Below are 14,050 nucleotides of genomic sequence, written 5' to 3' on the forward strand. Positions count from 1 at the left end.
CTTCTTCTTATAAATCTGTTCAGGAAAGATTGTTTCCTTTTTGGTATCAGTTTTGTGCCATCACTTCACCATAGCAACAGACAGCAAACAGCAGTTTGAACAACTGGAAGTTGCTGGCTTACTCAGGTAAGCTCTCCTGCTGCAGCAGCCTTGAGTGACTCCCTGCTTTTGGAAAATAAATTAGTTGCATAATTCCAGGTTTATTTCCACTAAAAGAGAACACCCACAATTAACTAAATGCCACCAATTAAGCTATCAATAAGGCAGGGATATTTTCAGTACTGCACTTGTGTACAGCTACACTGTTATGGCAGCAGCTACAGCAGCACAGCAGGCTGATTTTAGAGTAACTGCCTCAAATCCTGGAGGCACACATGGGCCACAAACCCCCAGGGGCAGCTGGTCCATCCTGGGCAGTTCCCCTGCACACACCTCTGTGCTGGCACAGGCCAAGCAAGGCCTGAGGTACCAGAGTCTGGGGGTGAGAGTTTTGGGAAAGATCAGAAGTTCAGGTGCGCCCCAAGCAATGCCCAGCAGTGAGAATGGAGCTGGGCTAAGATACCAGAGCAAAAACTGAAGCACTGAGGCTCAGATTTGATACTGGACCGTGCAGGTGTCTTGGCAGATCAGCAGGAAGATAAAGAGGCCAACAGGATGATGAAGCAGAGAAGGAGAGGAAGGCAAGTTTTGTGATGCACAGTTGTGACTTAAATGAATAACTTTACATCAGTGAAAAGCACAGGCAAGTCATAAACTGAGACAAGGTGTCTAACTCAGCTTGCTACCAACAAGTCCTTACATTGATCCTTGATGGACCCTTTTCCTTGAAGGAACAATTGTTTTGGGGAGAATTTTTATAACAAAGGGTGTAGATTTCTGCTGAGTGCTCCTGAATTTTTCTTGCTTTACATTAACTGGACATCATGTTTTGTTAACATATTTGATTCCTGTTTTGCTTACGCGTGTAGGAACATTACAGTGAATGAATAGAAAGTATATTTACGGTGAAAATGGTTTTTAAATTGTTTCATTTATGCACATTCATTTTAGAGATGTACATATGTATCCAAGATACATTAAGAGTCACTTTAAAGGAAGATGAACTCCCCCTCAAAAATTGTGCTATTTAAATTTTCCTTTAGGTTTGTTAACCCATTTTAGGTTTATAAGACATTGTCTATTGAGATTGGGAGGTCTGTTGTATATCTATAATTAACTTTTTTATTAATTATGACTTCTCATTTGAAGACAAGTGTTTGATAAAATTCCTCCAAATGTCTCAGCTTTCTGCTTTTCCCCAACTAAAAGTAGATGCTTTTCAAAGAAAAACCATCTTCAATGACAGAAGAAAGACAAGCATAATGAAAATATTAAAGCAAAATAAAAATAAAAAATCTGCCAGACTTCCTTCACAGTATCATCAGTGACAACAGACTTTCAGGATAGCAGCAGCAGCCTAGAGTGGCATTTAAGAATATCCAAATAGCTTAGACCCTGCACAGCCCCTGCTGTTCTTTGAGTTATAAACTAGTGTCCAAATCCTGACCTCTGCTTACAAAACCCCACTGAATTCACTAGAATTTCACAGATGAAGTTCAGGACAGAATTCGGCTTTGAGTTGCTTAATTTTAATTGGCCCATATTGTTTGTTGTCGAGAGATGATTTTTTCCCACCGCTACACAAACTCCGAAGATAAAAATTTAGAAACTAAAAATGTTTTCCAGGATTCAACTTTCCTGAGGAAAAAAAAAAAAATGTCATGATATGTGAAGGGCAGAGTTATTTGATCTTACTGTGAACATGGCAACTGTGGTGTCTGGGTTGTCTTGTGTTCTTTCTGTCCATCAGCTCATTTGTTTTCCATGTGGCTGCTTGAGTAGTTACAATTGTGTCTGGTTATCATATGCTGAACATGATTGTTTTGCAGTCAGATTTATTCCCAGCATGAAAATTATTTGAAAACGGGCGGAACAAGGGGGAGAAACACAGCCATCATTCGAGAAACTCACACAGCAGAGTGCTCAAGGGCTTCCTTTCAGATTTGCCTTCCCTGCCAAGAAAAGGCATTGTTACAGTGACAACCCAGAGGCGTGTGTTACAACAGGAAAATCATATGGGATGCAAAATTAAAATCTCAGTCACAGGTGAAGAATCAAGGCAGCAGAGGAGTGCACATACACAGAACTGCTCTTTTCTCTCCTAGAGAAAGTTGGCAATGCCTTGTCCCTGCAGAGGTGATGCTGTGAGATGTCCAGTGCCTGTGGCAGGGTGGTGAGGCACCCTCCCAGCACCGTGTCCTTCCTTGGCTCTGCTCAGAGCAGTGACTCCCCAGTCACCACTCAGCCTCAGTGCCCCAAATTCCCCCAGCCTGGGTCCTGCTCCTCTCTAGCTAAACCATCTCCCATCTGACCCTCTGCTCCTGGAATTGCTCAGGAGGGGAGACTGCACCCATAGCAGGGGCAGAAAGCAGGACAAGTCATCCCTTCCACCAAGCCACAACTCCTTCCAGCCCCAACTCAGAGCACAGCTCTGCCAGCACCTGCTGACCCCAACCAAAGGAAGATTTGGGGTTTTTTTGTGATGCCCCAAGGCAGTGTGAGGTTCTGCAGCATGGCAGGGTGTCAGCAGGACTCATAGCTGTGTCAGGGTGTTTCAGGGGAGCACAGGGCTGGCACCTGCACTCAGCCAAGGCTTTGCACCGTGCCTGGTGACAATTTAAGTCAAACTCTAAGATCCAGATAGAATTCAGGTGGGATTTCTCCAGGCACAGAACATTGTATTTCTGAATGGCAGATTACGCTCCTGAAGTTCCTCTACTTCCAGCTACTAAGCACTTCTTCCCTCTTGTAGCAATTGTGGCCAGCAACCCCCACTACTGCTTACCCTCTTTGGATAATCACACCCTTACAGTACCTCTCACAGCCTAATGTTTTACAATGAAATCTGAGAAGCTCTGAATAATCCTAATAGCAGTTAGGCAGCGGCACTCGCACAATTATGATATAAAAGGTAAGTGTGCTCCCACCAGCTCTCCATTTAAATTTATAGTGATTGGTTCCATACAGTAACATGGCAAATGAAAAACATCCCCCAGCCTTCATTTAAGAGGTTTATAGTAAATAAAAAAGATGCCGAGGGTTGTGTGTTGGCATCCAGCCTGGCAGCTCTCCTGCAGGAAGGGGATTCAGGCTCCTTTTCCCAGGCACACATAAAATGCCGGGTGAAATACGGCTCTGCTCTGCCAGGAGTGTTGCTGCAGCAAAAGCCTCAGGAAGTCAGGCTGCTGGTCCGAAGGAAACCTTCTCTGCAAGCCTAGGCTGGGAGGACTGAGGCAGAAATCACCTGTGTTGTCCTGTGACCTGCTTTCCAGAGACACTCCAGCATTTTTCCAGGGTTTGGTGATGTGCCCTTTCCCAGCTACAAGGCAGAATGAAATTCCCTAATAAATTCAGTGCCCTGATCACATTGAACAAGGGCTGGCAATTGTTAGATGTGTCAAGTGCTGACTAAATTTTTTACAAGGAGCACAGACCTGATTTTTAAACCTCCTCCAGAGACTAAAGGCTGCTCTGTTGTTCTGAGTTTAGACTGCAGGGAAAACACGTCTTCACTCATGAGAATTTGATTTCAGGACCTGCACTAGTACCTTTAGAAAATGCAACTTGGGTCTGACCTTGACTCTTACAATTAACTTGCACAAGATCCTGTGGAAGTTAATTAGAAGAAAGGTGTGATTCTGCTACACAAAGCCAAGCATCTGGGGGATACTCAACCCTATCCTGCTGCAAAGTACATCACTCCTGGGTGAAAACACCAAGGTACCTGCTCCTCTGTGCTCCTTGTGTCTGAGGCCACCCTGGTAGCCTGCAGGTCCCCCTCTGCCCCTCACCACCAGACCCCACACCACAGCTTTGGAATAAGAACAGCCAGTACAAGCCAGACAGTGAGATTTTCCCATGGCTGCTCTCCTCAGATCAGCTCCAAGAAGGGTCCTGCAGCCCAGTCAACCAGTACAGCACCAGAGAGGTTTTCATCATCTTTACACTCCCAGCATCACCTGTGCATTGATTCGATGGTGCCCAAAGCTTCCTTCCTTCCCATCAGCCTGCATTGCTTCCCCTGCTGAGCAAGGGCAGATCCTTCAGGATTTCACACCTTCATCAAGCTGTTTCTCCAACAGCACTGAGCACCCTTGCACTGCTGCAGTGTCCTGACATTGTGGTCCTCATGTTCCTCTCTTTTCTTAAGATAAAGAAATGAAAGAAGGCATTGCTGGCTGAGCCTCAGCCCTGCACAGCCCATACTGCTGTGAGACTCCTCTCCCCCAGAGCTGCTGGACACAGCACACCCTGACCTGCCTCCATCACCTCCTTCAGCCTTCTCCATTGCACACCCACATCAGGGATATTGTCTGCCTCTAATTTGCTGGGATTTCACACCAAGAAATGAACGCCAGTGTTCCTATGAAGGGGGAAAGTCACAAGTCGTGCAACATCCATTGTCAGGATGTCAGGAGATTGCAGCTCCTGGCCTGGCTGGTTGTGACTGGCACCTACCTGGCAATCCCTTCATGATTACATCTCAAGGCTCGCCCCATACTTAGGAAACTCTCCCCTCCCTCCAAGAGGACACAAAGCAGAACAGACCAGTCTGTGTTTCTCAAGGCACACAGGGAAGCCAGCAGTGAGCCCAGGAAGGGTTGTGCACAAGTGCCTTTGTAAATCCCTCAGGAGGAGAAGTTATGGTTCCCCCCTCCCCCTGCTCCAAGGCTTCACACTCCAGCAGCACGTTCCCTTGCACATCTGCTGAACTAGGGTAAAACTGGACACTGCAGAGCTGTGATTGATGGCACAGGGTAAGGCACTGCTGGAAAGGTCCCTCCCTGAAGCAGGAGAAACACACATTTATCTCTCTCTCTGCTCACACATCCTGCCCCTGTGATCACGGCACAGTCAGAGGCCTGTTAAGAGATTGTCACCTCTCCTCCTCCTCCTCTGGCTGTGGCCAGAAGTCCCAAGGCTTGTGGCTACTGTGCCACCCCATAAAGGCCGAGAAAGGGCTTGGGCATCCCTGGTAGAGTACCTTCACACTGTACCCCCAGTCGTGCTTTGGAGCAGCACAGGCAGCTTTACCTTCCACAAGCACTGACTGAAGAGCTCCAGCAGAGCTGGCAGCCAGCTTGGCTGCGAGAAGAGTTAACTCAGTGGAAGGAGGCAGAGGAATAAAAGGCCTTCCTTTCTCTGTTTGTCAGGCAACAGGTCACACATGCTTGCAGACAGATCCCAAAGCCTGTCTCTACTCTCACATTTCCTCTCTTCCTTTCTCTGACGCTTTCCTGACATATCTTCTTGTGCACTTTGCTCAGCTTTTGAAGTAACACTCCTCCCTGCTTGTTCTCCTTCCCACTCCTTGTCACTGAAGTCCTGCTGCTGTCATCACACTCCCATCAGACTTCTCCTTTCAACTGTGCGTTTCCACGCTGTCTCTCCCAACTGTCACATATGCTTCTGGTTCAAACATCTGTTCCTCCCCCTCCCAGGGAAGTTGCTCCAAAACAAGCTGCTTTCTGTCTCAATGGCAGGGAGGATAGATTTGGTTGTACATGTGGCACTACACAACCATCACATTGCCAAGTGAAAGGCTCCTCTTCTGTGATTTGGTCACACCAATTCCCAGGGCTGCAGGCTTAGGACTTCCTTATTCTGCCAGGAGGAAGAGTGAGAAGCCTTCTCTTCTTGCACCTCACAGCCTGGTCACTCAGGGCTGAGCCTCTGCTCTGCAGGGAAGCAAAGGAAGGGGATACTCGCTGCCCTGCACAGAGGGAAGGTCTGCATGATCATTCTCTGTCACAGGTAAAGGGATGCCTGACCAAGAATGGCTCAGCCCAGTGGAGAGCCAAAAGGCCAGCAAGGAACTGATTCATTACAGGAGCTTTGTGGCAGTGCCCAGTAGCTGATGGTTCCTGGTGTGCTCAGAGGCCTTGTGTCATTTCAGGGGAGTCTCAAGCCGGCTCCAAACTCCAAGTGGGGTTAAGGCAGGCAGCATGGCCAGCAAGGTGTCCTGCACAGCCTCCCATGGGGCTCAGAGGCAGAGCACAGCTCCAGCTCTGTGCAGAGGCCACAGCAGCCCCACTGCCTGCACACCCAGCCCTGCCTGCAGCCTTGCACTGCCCAGCCTCACTGACACCAGCAGGAAAGAGAACAAGTGGTTTCTGGCCTGCTGCTTGCTCTGTCCCCATGTGCTGGCTGGAGGCAAGGCCCCAGAACAGGTGTCAGAACTTAGGGAAGGAGGTTCAGACAGGTTTTATCAGCATTGCTAAGTTCTGCCCATTGTGAAGAAACAGAAATGTGGTTTCTATTCTATTCCCTTTTCAGCTGCTTGTAAGTTTCTCAAACAGCCTATTCAGGGTGAAATGTTCAGTGCTTGGTCTCAGATCAGAGATGATTTCTTTTATTTTCCCCTACAGGAACTGTGAGCAAAATACTAAATGGAGTAGATTCGGAGTTTGGGGAGCATGAGCAATCAGATATTTCCCCCTTGTTCCCTCTGATACCATATGTTCCAGTTGGAAATTTTACACTTGCAGACTGGTAACTCGTAAATGGTGGAGATGATAGACTTCAAATGTTCTCATTGAGAGGCAGAAAACAAACCCAGATTTAACAAAATAATTGGTTCAATACTGTTAAGATGAGTTTAAAGAATTCTGATAATGCTTTCCCCTTCCATCGTGTCCCAGGAGAGACAAGTACACACATTTTATTTCAATCTCTGTGATATAATTTTAAGGATAGTTGACGTGAGGTGGTCTTTGTTAAGATGTATCTATTTGCTTTGAAATCCAAAGAGGTTCAGCACTTGCAGGCTGCCAGAAATCACAGACTTATTATTCAAGGAACTTTTGAGCTGCGCTGTCAAAGCCATCAGAAGTCTGTACACTGAACAGCTCCCATTCAATGCATTTTTGTGCTCATTTACAAACTCTGTAGTGGAATTGCTTGACTCTTTATTCCCCTCAACTCGAAAATCACTTAAAACTAAAGCCAGAGAACCCCAGCATTCTTGTAAAAGCACGTTTGGAGAAGCAACGGCAGCCTCATCATCCTCACCTGTAGAGCCAGCTACACTTAAAACATCACAGTCTAGCTGTTTTGTTAACTTCAAAGTCAGTCCTGCAAAGTTCAGGCAAGCTTTGGGTAACCTGTTAATACCCTGTATGTTGGTATAAATACAGAAGTTATAACCACAGACAAGGAGCTTTAAGCACTGATAGTTCCTGATCACAAGTGCTCCATCATGAGCAGATCCGTGTATGCACCATAACCATAGATGGTTCTGTACATTATCTTTTCCAGGTTTCCTAAGGGAGGCAATATCCCTATTTCCTTCTCCCCTTCCCACTGCACAGCACAGATGTCCTTTTGTAGTGGCTGGGGAGACACTGAACAGCTGCCCAGCCCATCCTGCTGCCCCCACTCCATCCCTGCTCCCATTCACAGCCGAGAGAGGCACTGCTGACAGCTCACATGTATTTAACAACTTGGGCAGCAGGTGACTACCAAAACAGCCCAGCACATTGTGGCGTAGTAAAACAGCACACAAAAATCACCCTGCTCGGGCAAAGAAGTCTCCTGACCTGGAACTCACCACACACCAGGGCTGGCAGACCATCCAGGAGGCAGATGATGGCTCTCTTCCAATCCCACTGACCAAAGTGACCCAGCAGCCACCTGGAACACAGCAAGAGATGAAATCTCTGGCAAGCAGCTCCCAGCCTGTTCTCGGCCTCCATAGCATCTGGCACGAGCTAACTTTCACCTCCAGCTCCTGAGCTCTTTGATCTCCCAGATAGTTATGTACCTTAATGATTCATGATTGTTACTCGAGTCCCACCTGCAAGCAGGCAAGCCTCCACACTGGCCTACAAAGGTTATGGGATAGCTGTGGGCTCACTTCCCCAGCCCCTCCTGGGAGCTACTTCCTTTCACCAGCCTCACAGCAAGGTTGTTCCATTAAGTGCTGTGGAATTAATCATGATTTATGCCAGTTGAAAGGAGAGAATAGCCAAGTCCTGTATCCTCACCTCCTGAACTACTGGTACTGCTCTAATCTTGTTCATACTTCAAAGTGCTTTATTCCAGCCAGGTTGTTAGAATTACTTTGAGCCTGTACCCTTAAGCTCTGGTCATTCTTTGCTGTAATTCCTTGCTGTGGCTTCTGGAAAGGTGTTTTTCTCCCTCCACTCCCCACAATAAATGAGTTTGTCACTTGAGATATACTGCCAATGTGTTACATGTCCCACAGTGTTTGTGGTTATATCAGAAGTGTTTGTTTATAGCACCATAATTCAGCAATATCTTGATTACAGGAGAGATGGTGTTGTAACTCACTGTGGCTCCAGAGAATATTATTTTTCTTTTCCTTTAATATAAAATGTTGATTTTCAGTCAATACACTGAAAGAAAAGGGTGCAGTTTTTGCCCTAGTAACCAGCTGCCTTGTAAACCGTGAGAAGGTGTTAATTGTTCCAAGTGCTGCTTGTGGTCAGGGGTAAAAGCTGGAACGGGAGAGATGATAAGAAACATCTGGAAAGATAAAGTCAGCTGGTGTCTGGTTGGAGAAAGCCTGGCAAGTAGAGCTGAAGTGAGAAGTACCACTGCCACCAGAGGCGCAGCATGAGCGGAATTGTGGCCACATGTGAGAAGCCCTGAGTGAAACCTGCAAGAGCACAGCACACCCCGGGAGCTTGATGTGTTTTTACCAGCACACTGAGGGCTCAGCACTCCACCACCACAGGCAGCAGCTCTTCCTGACAGCGCTCATTCCCTTCTCCTGACCCATTTACCCTTCTGCTCTGTGTCCTGGTGGCTTGGCGTGCTCTGCTCCAGAAGGTTCCTTCCTCCAGCATGAATTTAGACTTGTCCTTCCCATCAGACACCTACCTGGGCTGCACCACACCTTCACTGCCCTGCTGAGCAGGTCCTGCTCTCAGGCTCTTTGCATGGCACAGCACCAGCATCTTCCTGGCTGATCCTGCTGTGCTCCTCCTGGCTCGGGGAGGGCAGACAGAGCACGAAGCATCTGTGCCTCTGCCCCAGCCTTCTGTGAGGCACAGCCCCCCCAAAACCCAGTGGGTTTCGTGCTGGGGCTGGGAGGCAGCACCAGGAGGACTCTGAAAGGGGCCTCAGAGGGAGAAAAGCTGCATGTCAGGGCTCCTCTCCCATCTCTCCTCCCTCAGACGAAAGCAAGCTGCCAAGACAGCAGCCTCATGCTCCACAGCATCTGCCACCTCTCCCCTCTCTCCCCCTGCCCAGTCCTTGCCACCTGGAGAGCAAACAGGAATACTGTTAGGTCTGGGGGAAGGTTTTGTGCTTTGTAGCAATGTACCATATCTGAATGCCCACTGAACCTGCCAGTGTGTGCATTCCCTAAGGACAGAAAGGCAAGGAGCACAGAAAAGGCAGTATATTTGCAAGACAAGCCCCTCCCAGGGGCAGGGTTACGCTAAGCAGCAGCCTCTGCCCCAGCATGGGACATGGATTACATCTACACGACAGTAACATATGGTGAGGAGGGCTCATGTCCTGCAGAGAAAAAGGATGGGACACCAGTATTATTTTCCCCTTGGACTCCATTGTCCAGGGCTGTATTCCTGATATCCCATTAACTTCTGGGGGGCAGCTCTTTCCCCCTGTTGTTTTTATTTACTAACTCTTGGTGTTTATCCTTTACCAATAAAGACATCGCAGTGAGCCATGCCACAAAGCCCTGAGTGCAATCCAATGACACTTCACACTGGGGAGGAAGCCTACATTTAAATAAGGCTTGTTTTCTTTCTCTTGCTTCCCCTGGTACAGTTACCCATGATAATGCAGCCACCTTCATCTCAGCACAGCCTGATGTAGACCTCTGCTGCTGACCAGGGCTGGGATTTCTGCCATTCATCCTTTACACTAAGAAAACACAGTTTGAGTGAATAAAGCTGAGAAACCATGAATTTTTCCAAGCAGAGTGTGCCTGGGCAGCACTTCAGATAGCAAAGCTGCATTTTAACTGGGATCTGTGGGAAAGACTGAAAAATAAAGATGAATGAGTTTGGTTGGGTAATTAGATAATAAAATTGAAGGGTTTGGAGTTTAGCCCAGAAATATAACCCAGTATATGTGGCTGCCTAGCCTGCTCACTCTCCTACTGCTGGCAGCACTGTCTTAACCCAGCAAAGAGACCTGTCCTTCAGAGTCCAAACACAGAAATGCATTTGTGTAGCACAGCATCAGTGCCACAGGATCAATCCTGCCCTCTGCCAGTCTCCCAGCAGCTGAATTTATTCTCCACAGGTGAGGCAGGGCTGCAGAGGTGCTGCAGGACTCAAAGTGGGCTTCCCAAAACCAGAGAGGGGCTGAGCACTGGAACAGGCTCCCCAGGAAAATGGTCACAGCATCAAGCCTGACAGAGCTCAAGCAGCATTTGAATAATGCTCTCAGGAACACGGTGTGATTTTGGGGCTGTCCTGTGAAAGGTCAGGGGTTGGACTTGATGATCCTTGTGGGTCCCTTCCAGCTCAGGAGATTCTATGATTCTGTGAACTCCCATGCATAAATTGTGCCAGCAAGTACTACTGTGGCTCTGTAGAGGGTGGTGTTTCAGGGTAAAAAGGGCAGCAGAGCCAGTCTGAAAAGAAAACTGGGGGTGGTTTTGCTTTCTAAAGTGTTTTCCTAAATTCAGTTTTTAAATTGCTTCAGAGCTGAAAAGCAAAGCAAAGGCAAGTTCTCTTTGACTTGGGAAATCCTTCAAAAATAAAGCAAATTCATTTTGAAAGGCACTTTGTCAGCTGCCCTATTTTTAGGATTGACTCCTACAGGTCCTTCCTTCAATGATAACAGTTTTGCCTGAGCAATGACTAGGGACTGCAGGATTTAGGCTTTTAATAAAGCAATTGTGTAATTAAAAATAAATGGGTCTCTAGTGTCACTATTTAAAAGAAAAGAAAACTTAGATCAAATAAGGCATTTCTTTCTTTTTGGTTTAGTCTGCTTGGATCATGCAGAGCTTTAATGACGCAGTCACAAATGTTGTATTTAAAAGGCCTCTTAGTTGCTGAGAGGAGCCCCAGGAGAGGGCTATTAACTGGCCAAATTAGGCTATTTATTTTTGTGAGTTTTGCAAGTTTGAAAAAGAGAGGCACATTTTCACTTAGGAGAGTGATATTTCAAATAGGTCACAGGAAACTCTGGCAGGCGGGGAGCAAAGCACAGCGTCAGTAGGAAAACATTAACCAGAGACATTTTGCAAGTGTAAGTCGACATTTGGGTTCCTAATGGCTTCTGAAGTCCATTCAAAAATCTTCCAGTGAACATAAAATAGGGGCAAGGCACTGCAGCTGTGCAGGAGCCCCAGCCTGATCCTGAATCCCTTAAAAATGGCAGAGCCATGCCCAAGGTGCTGCTGTGAGAGAGCCCAGGGCTGCCAGCACAGCCAGTGGGATGTGTTTGGTGGAGATGGACTCTGCCTTTGGTCAGCAGAGAGCTGGGGCTTGCACACACAGTCCTAAAATCTCACTGCACCTTTCCTGCCTTTAGCTTTTATTTTGATTCTCAGGACAAACCATGGACATCATTTTCCTCTCACATAATCACAGCCTGGAGCAAATCAGGAGTAACTTCAGTAAATCCTGTAAAGCAAGCTGCATGTACATCTTCAGCATCAGGCACAATATAGTTTCAATACAGGTTGGAAAAGGTACCTCCACACCAATTCTGCAGGCACAGCACATGCTCACCCAACAGTACACCTTTTCCTTCTTTTCACCTCTGCAAACAGAATCAATTACCTTAAAGCCCACTCAGGAATGATTCAGGTGAAATGACTTTGAAGGACTGGTCCACCTCCCATAACCTTCAGCAGCAGAGGATGAAGTCACTCAGGAGTTAAGAAGCCTCTGGGTCAATGTCAGGCTATCACTGGGTCCTGTCCTGCTCCAGGGCTGGGGTCCCTTGAGCTGCTGCCACAAAAGCAACAAGAGCACCACAGATGTAAAAGGTTTTCAGGATCAGGATGAGAAAAGAAATGATATAGTAAGATAATAAAAAGCAGTGTTCCTAGAAAGTGAGGTCTAATGGGTTCCACTTGGTGGATTATAAATCCAGCAGCCATACATGTCATAAAACAAAACCAAAGTTAAAGTAACTACATGCCAGAGCAATCTTCCTCAAGTCCTTTTCCTACATGAGCTGGGTAATTGAGGACTCAAAGTACCGGCATGTCTGAAGCTGTGACTGTCACATCAGTGCTTCCATCAGCAAAGAACAAATCTTTATGAAAACACATTTCTGTGACTGAGGTGGGACAGGCTCTCAGTACCACATCTTCTCCTCTGTCTGGGTGACCAAGAGGAGCTGTGAGTGCTTTCTGCCCAGCATTCTCACAGGACTTCAGGTTTTTTACAACAGACAAACCAGTGCTTCATTGGATCAGAATGTGGGAGCTAGCACTGGTATAAAAGGGAGCTGAAAGGGAAATTTGGAACACACAGCTTCACCAAAAACCTTGTCAGTCGATGCACACAGCTTTACTCCTCTCATAATCATTGTACTCTGTCATATTAACATAAAACAGCCCATCCCACCTGAACCAACCCAAACCAGGAGGAGTTTCTGTCGTGGTGAGGTTTTGTCCTGAGCTGTGAACAACACTGTGCACTCAGCAAGAGGAAAGCAGAGGTAGAGAGAGTCCCTCCAGCTGTGCCACAGAAGAAACCCCTGCTCTGACCCATGTGGCAAGTGACAGGGTGGGCATATTTTTCAGAAGTGAGGAGGGAATTTATAGGTACAGGGAAATCACAAACCTATTGCTTGTCTGTTTGGCATGAAAGAAGCTATAAATAGTGTGACAATTGTCTCCAGAAACCCAGGCCAACCTCTGCCCTGATTAGCAGCCACACACTGTCCCTTTGGACTTTACTGATGCAGGTTGCAGTCACCAGCTCAGCTGGCTCAGTTGTCTGTTATTGCCTTTAAAACTGCCCTAGCACAAGCTGCCTTTTCCAAGGGGAGACAGAGGCTGGTTCTCTGCCTCAGACAAACCTGCTGTAGCTCCAGTGTTGATCATCACCCAGTTGAACAGCAGAGTTCTCCAGCTGGACCCTGTGCCTGCTTCATGGTGGTCATTTTTCCAGACCTACTCTGTGTATTAGCTTAGCCTGGCAATATTTATTTAGCAGATAAAACTTTGATGCTGCCCCTGTAGAAATAGTTTGCAATATATTAACAAGGTCGTAATATTAGTCAAAAGCAGTTTTCATGTGCCCCCAAATGTTTGGTGTAAAGGAATGAGCAGATACCAAAGGTCATAGGGCAAATTCAGCCCTTATGACAAGTTAACCAGTAGGCAAAACATAAGGATGAGGGTGACTGGGGGCTCCATAAACCACTCTCTCCTCCAAGACCTTGCAGCTCACAGCAGGCAGGGTATAATGCATGCAAGGTAATTGCTTAAAACAATTTAATATGATCCAAGTCCATCCAGACACAAAGAAATAATTCCTCCTTTTCCCATGGATGGGCACAAACCCCCCATGCCATAGTGCCATGCAGGGACAAATAGGTGCTTCTTGTTCAATGCATCTGTATGAACTCACACTGCCTGCCTGGCTGAAGTGGGACTTTGGGTCACTCTTGCTTTCCCTAAATCACCTCATCCCATTGCTCCCTTCCCAGGCACAGCCACAGGCATCAGAGCCCATCCAGCACCAGTCACAAACCAGCTCCTGCTGGTCCTCCTTGCATCAATGGGGGCATCTCCAGCCTCTTCACCTTCCCCAGAGAAGGGCAAAGTGATGGGGGGCTGGCAGTGCCCACTGCAGAAACCTCCCCCTGGCCTGTTTTCTTTCTTTCTCTGTTTCCCCATTCAGGAAAAAAGCTTCTGTCACAACAGCTGCTGATTCATTTTCTGACTTGGTGCCGAGCATGCCAGACATAACATTTGTTTGCTGCCAAAGTGGTAAAAACAATGACTTACCAGCTCATTTTTCTTCAGTTGATTATGTGGTGG

This window comes from Sylvia atricapilla, chromosome 21 (genome assembly GCF_009819655.1).
Source record: "Sylvia atricapilla isolate bSylAtr1 chromosome 21, bSylAtr1.pri, whole genome shotgun sequence".
Classification (NCBI taxonomy): Eukaryota; Metazoa; Chordata; class Aves; order Passeriformes; family Sylviidae; genus Sylvia; species Sylvia atricapilla.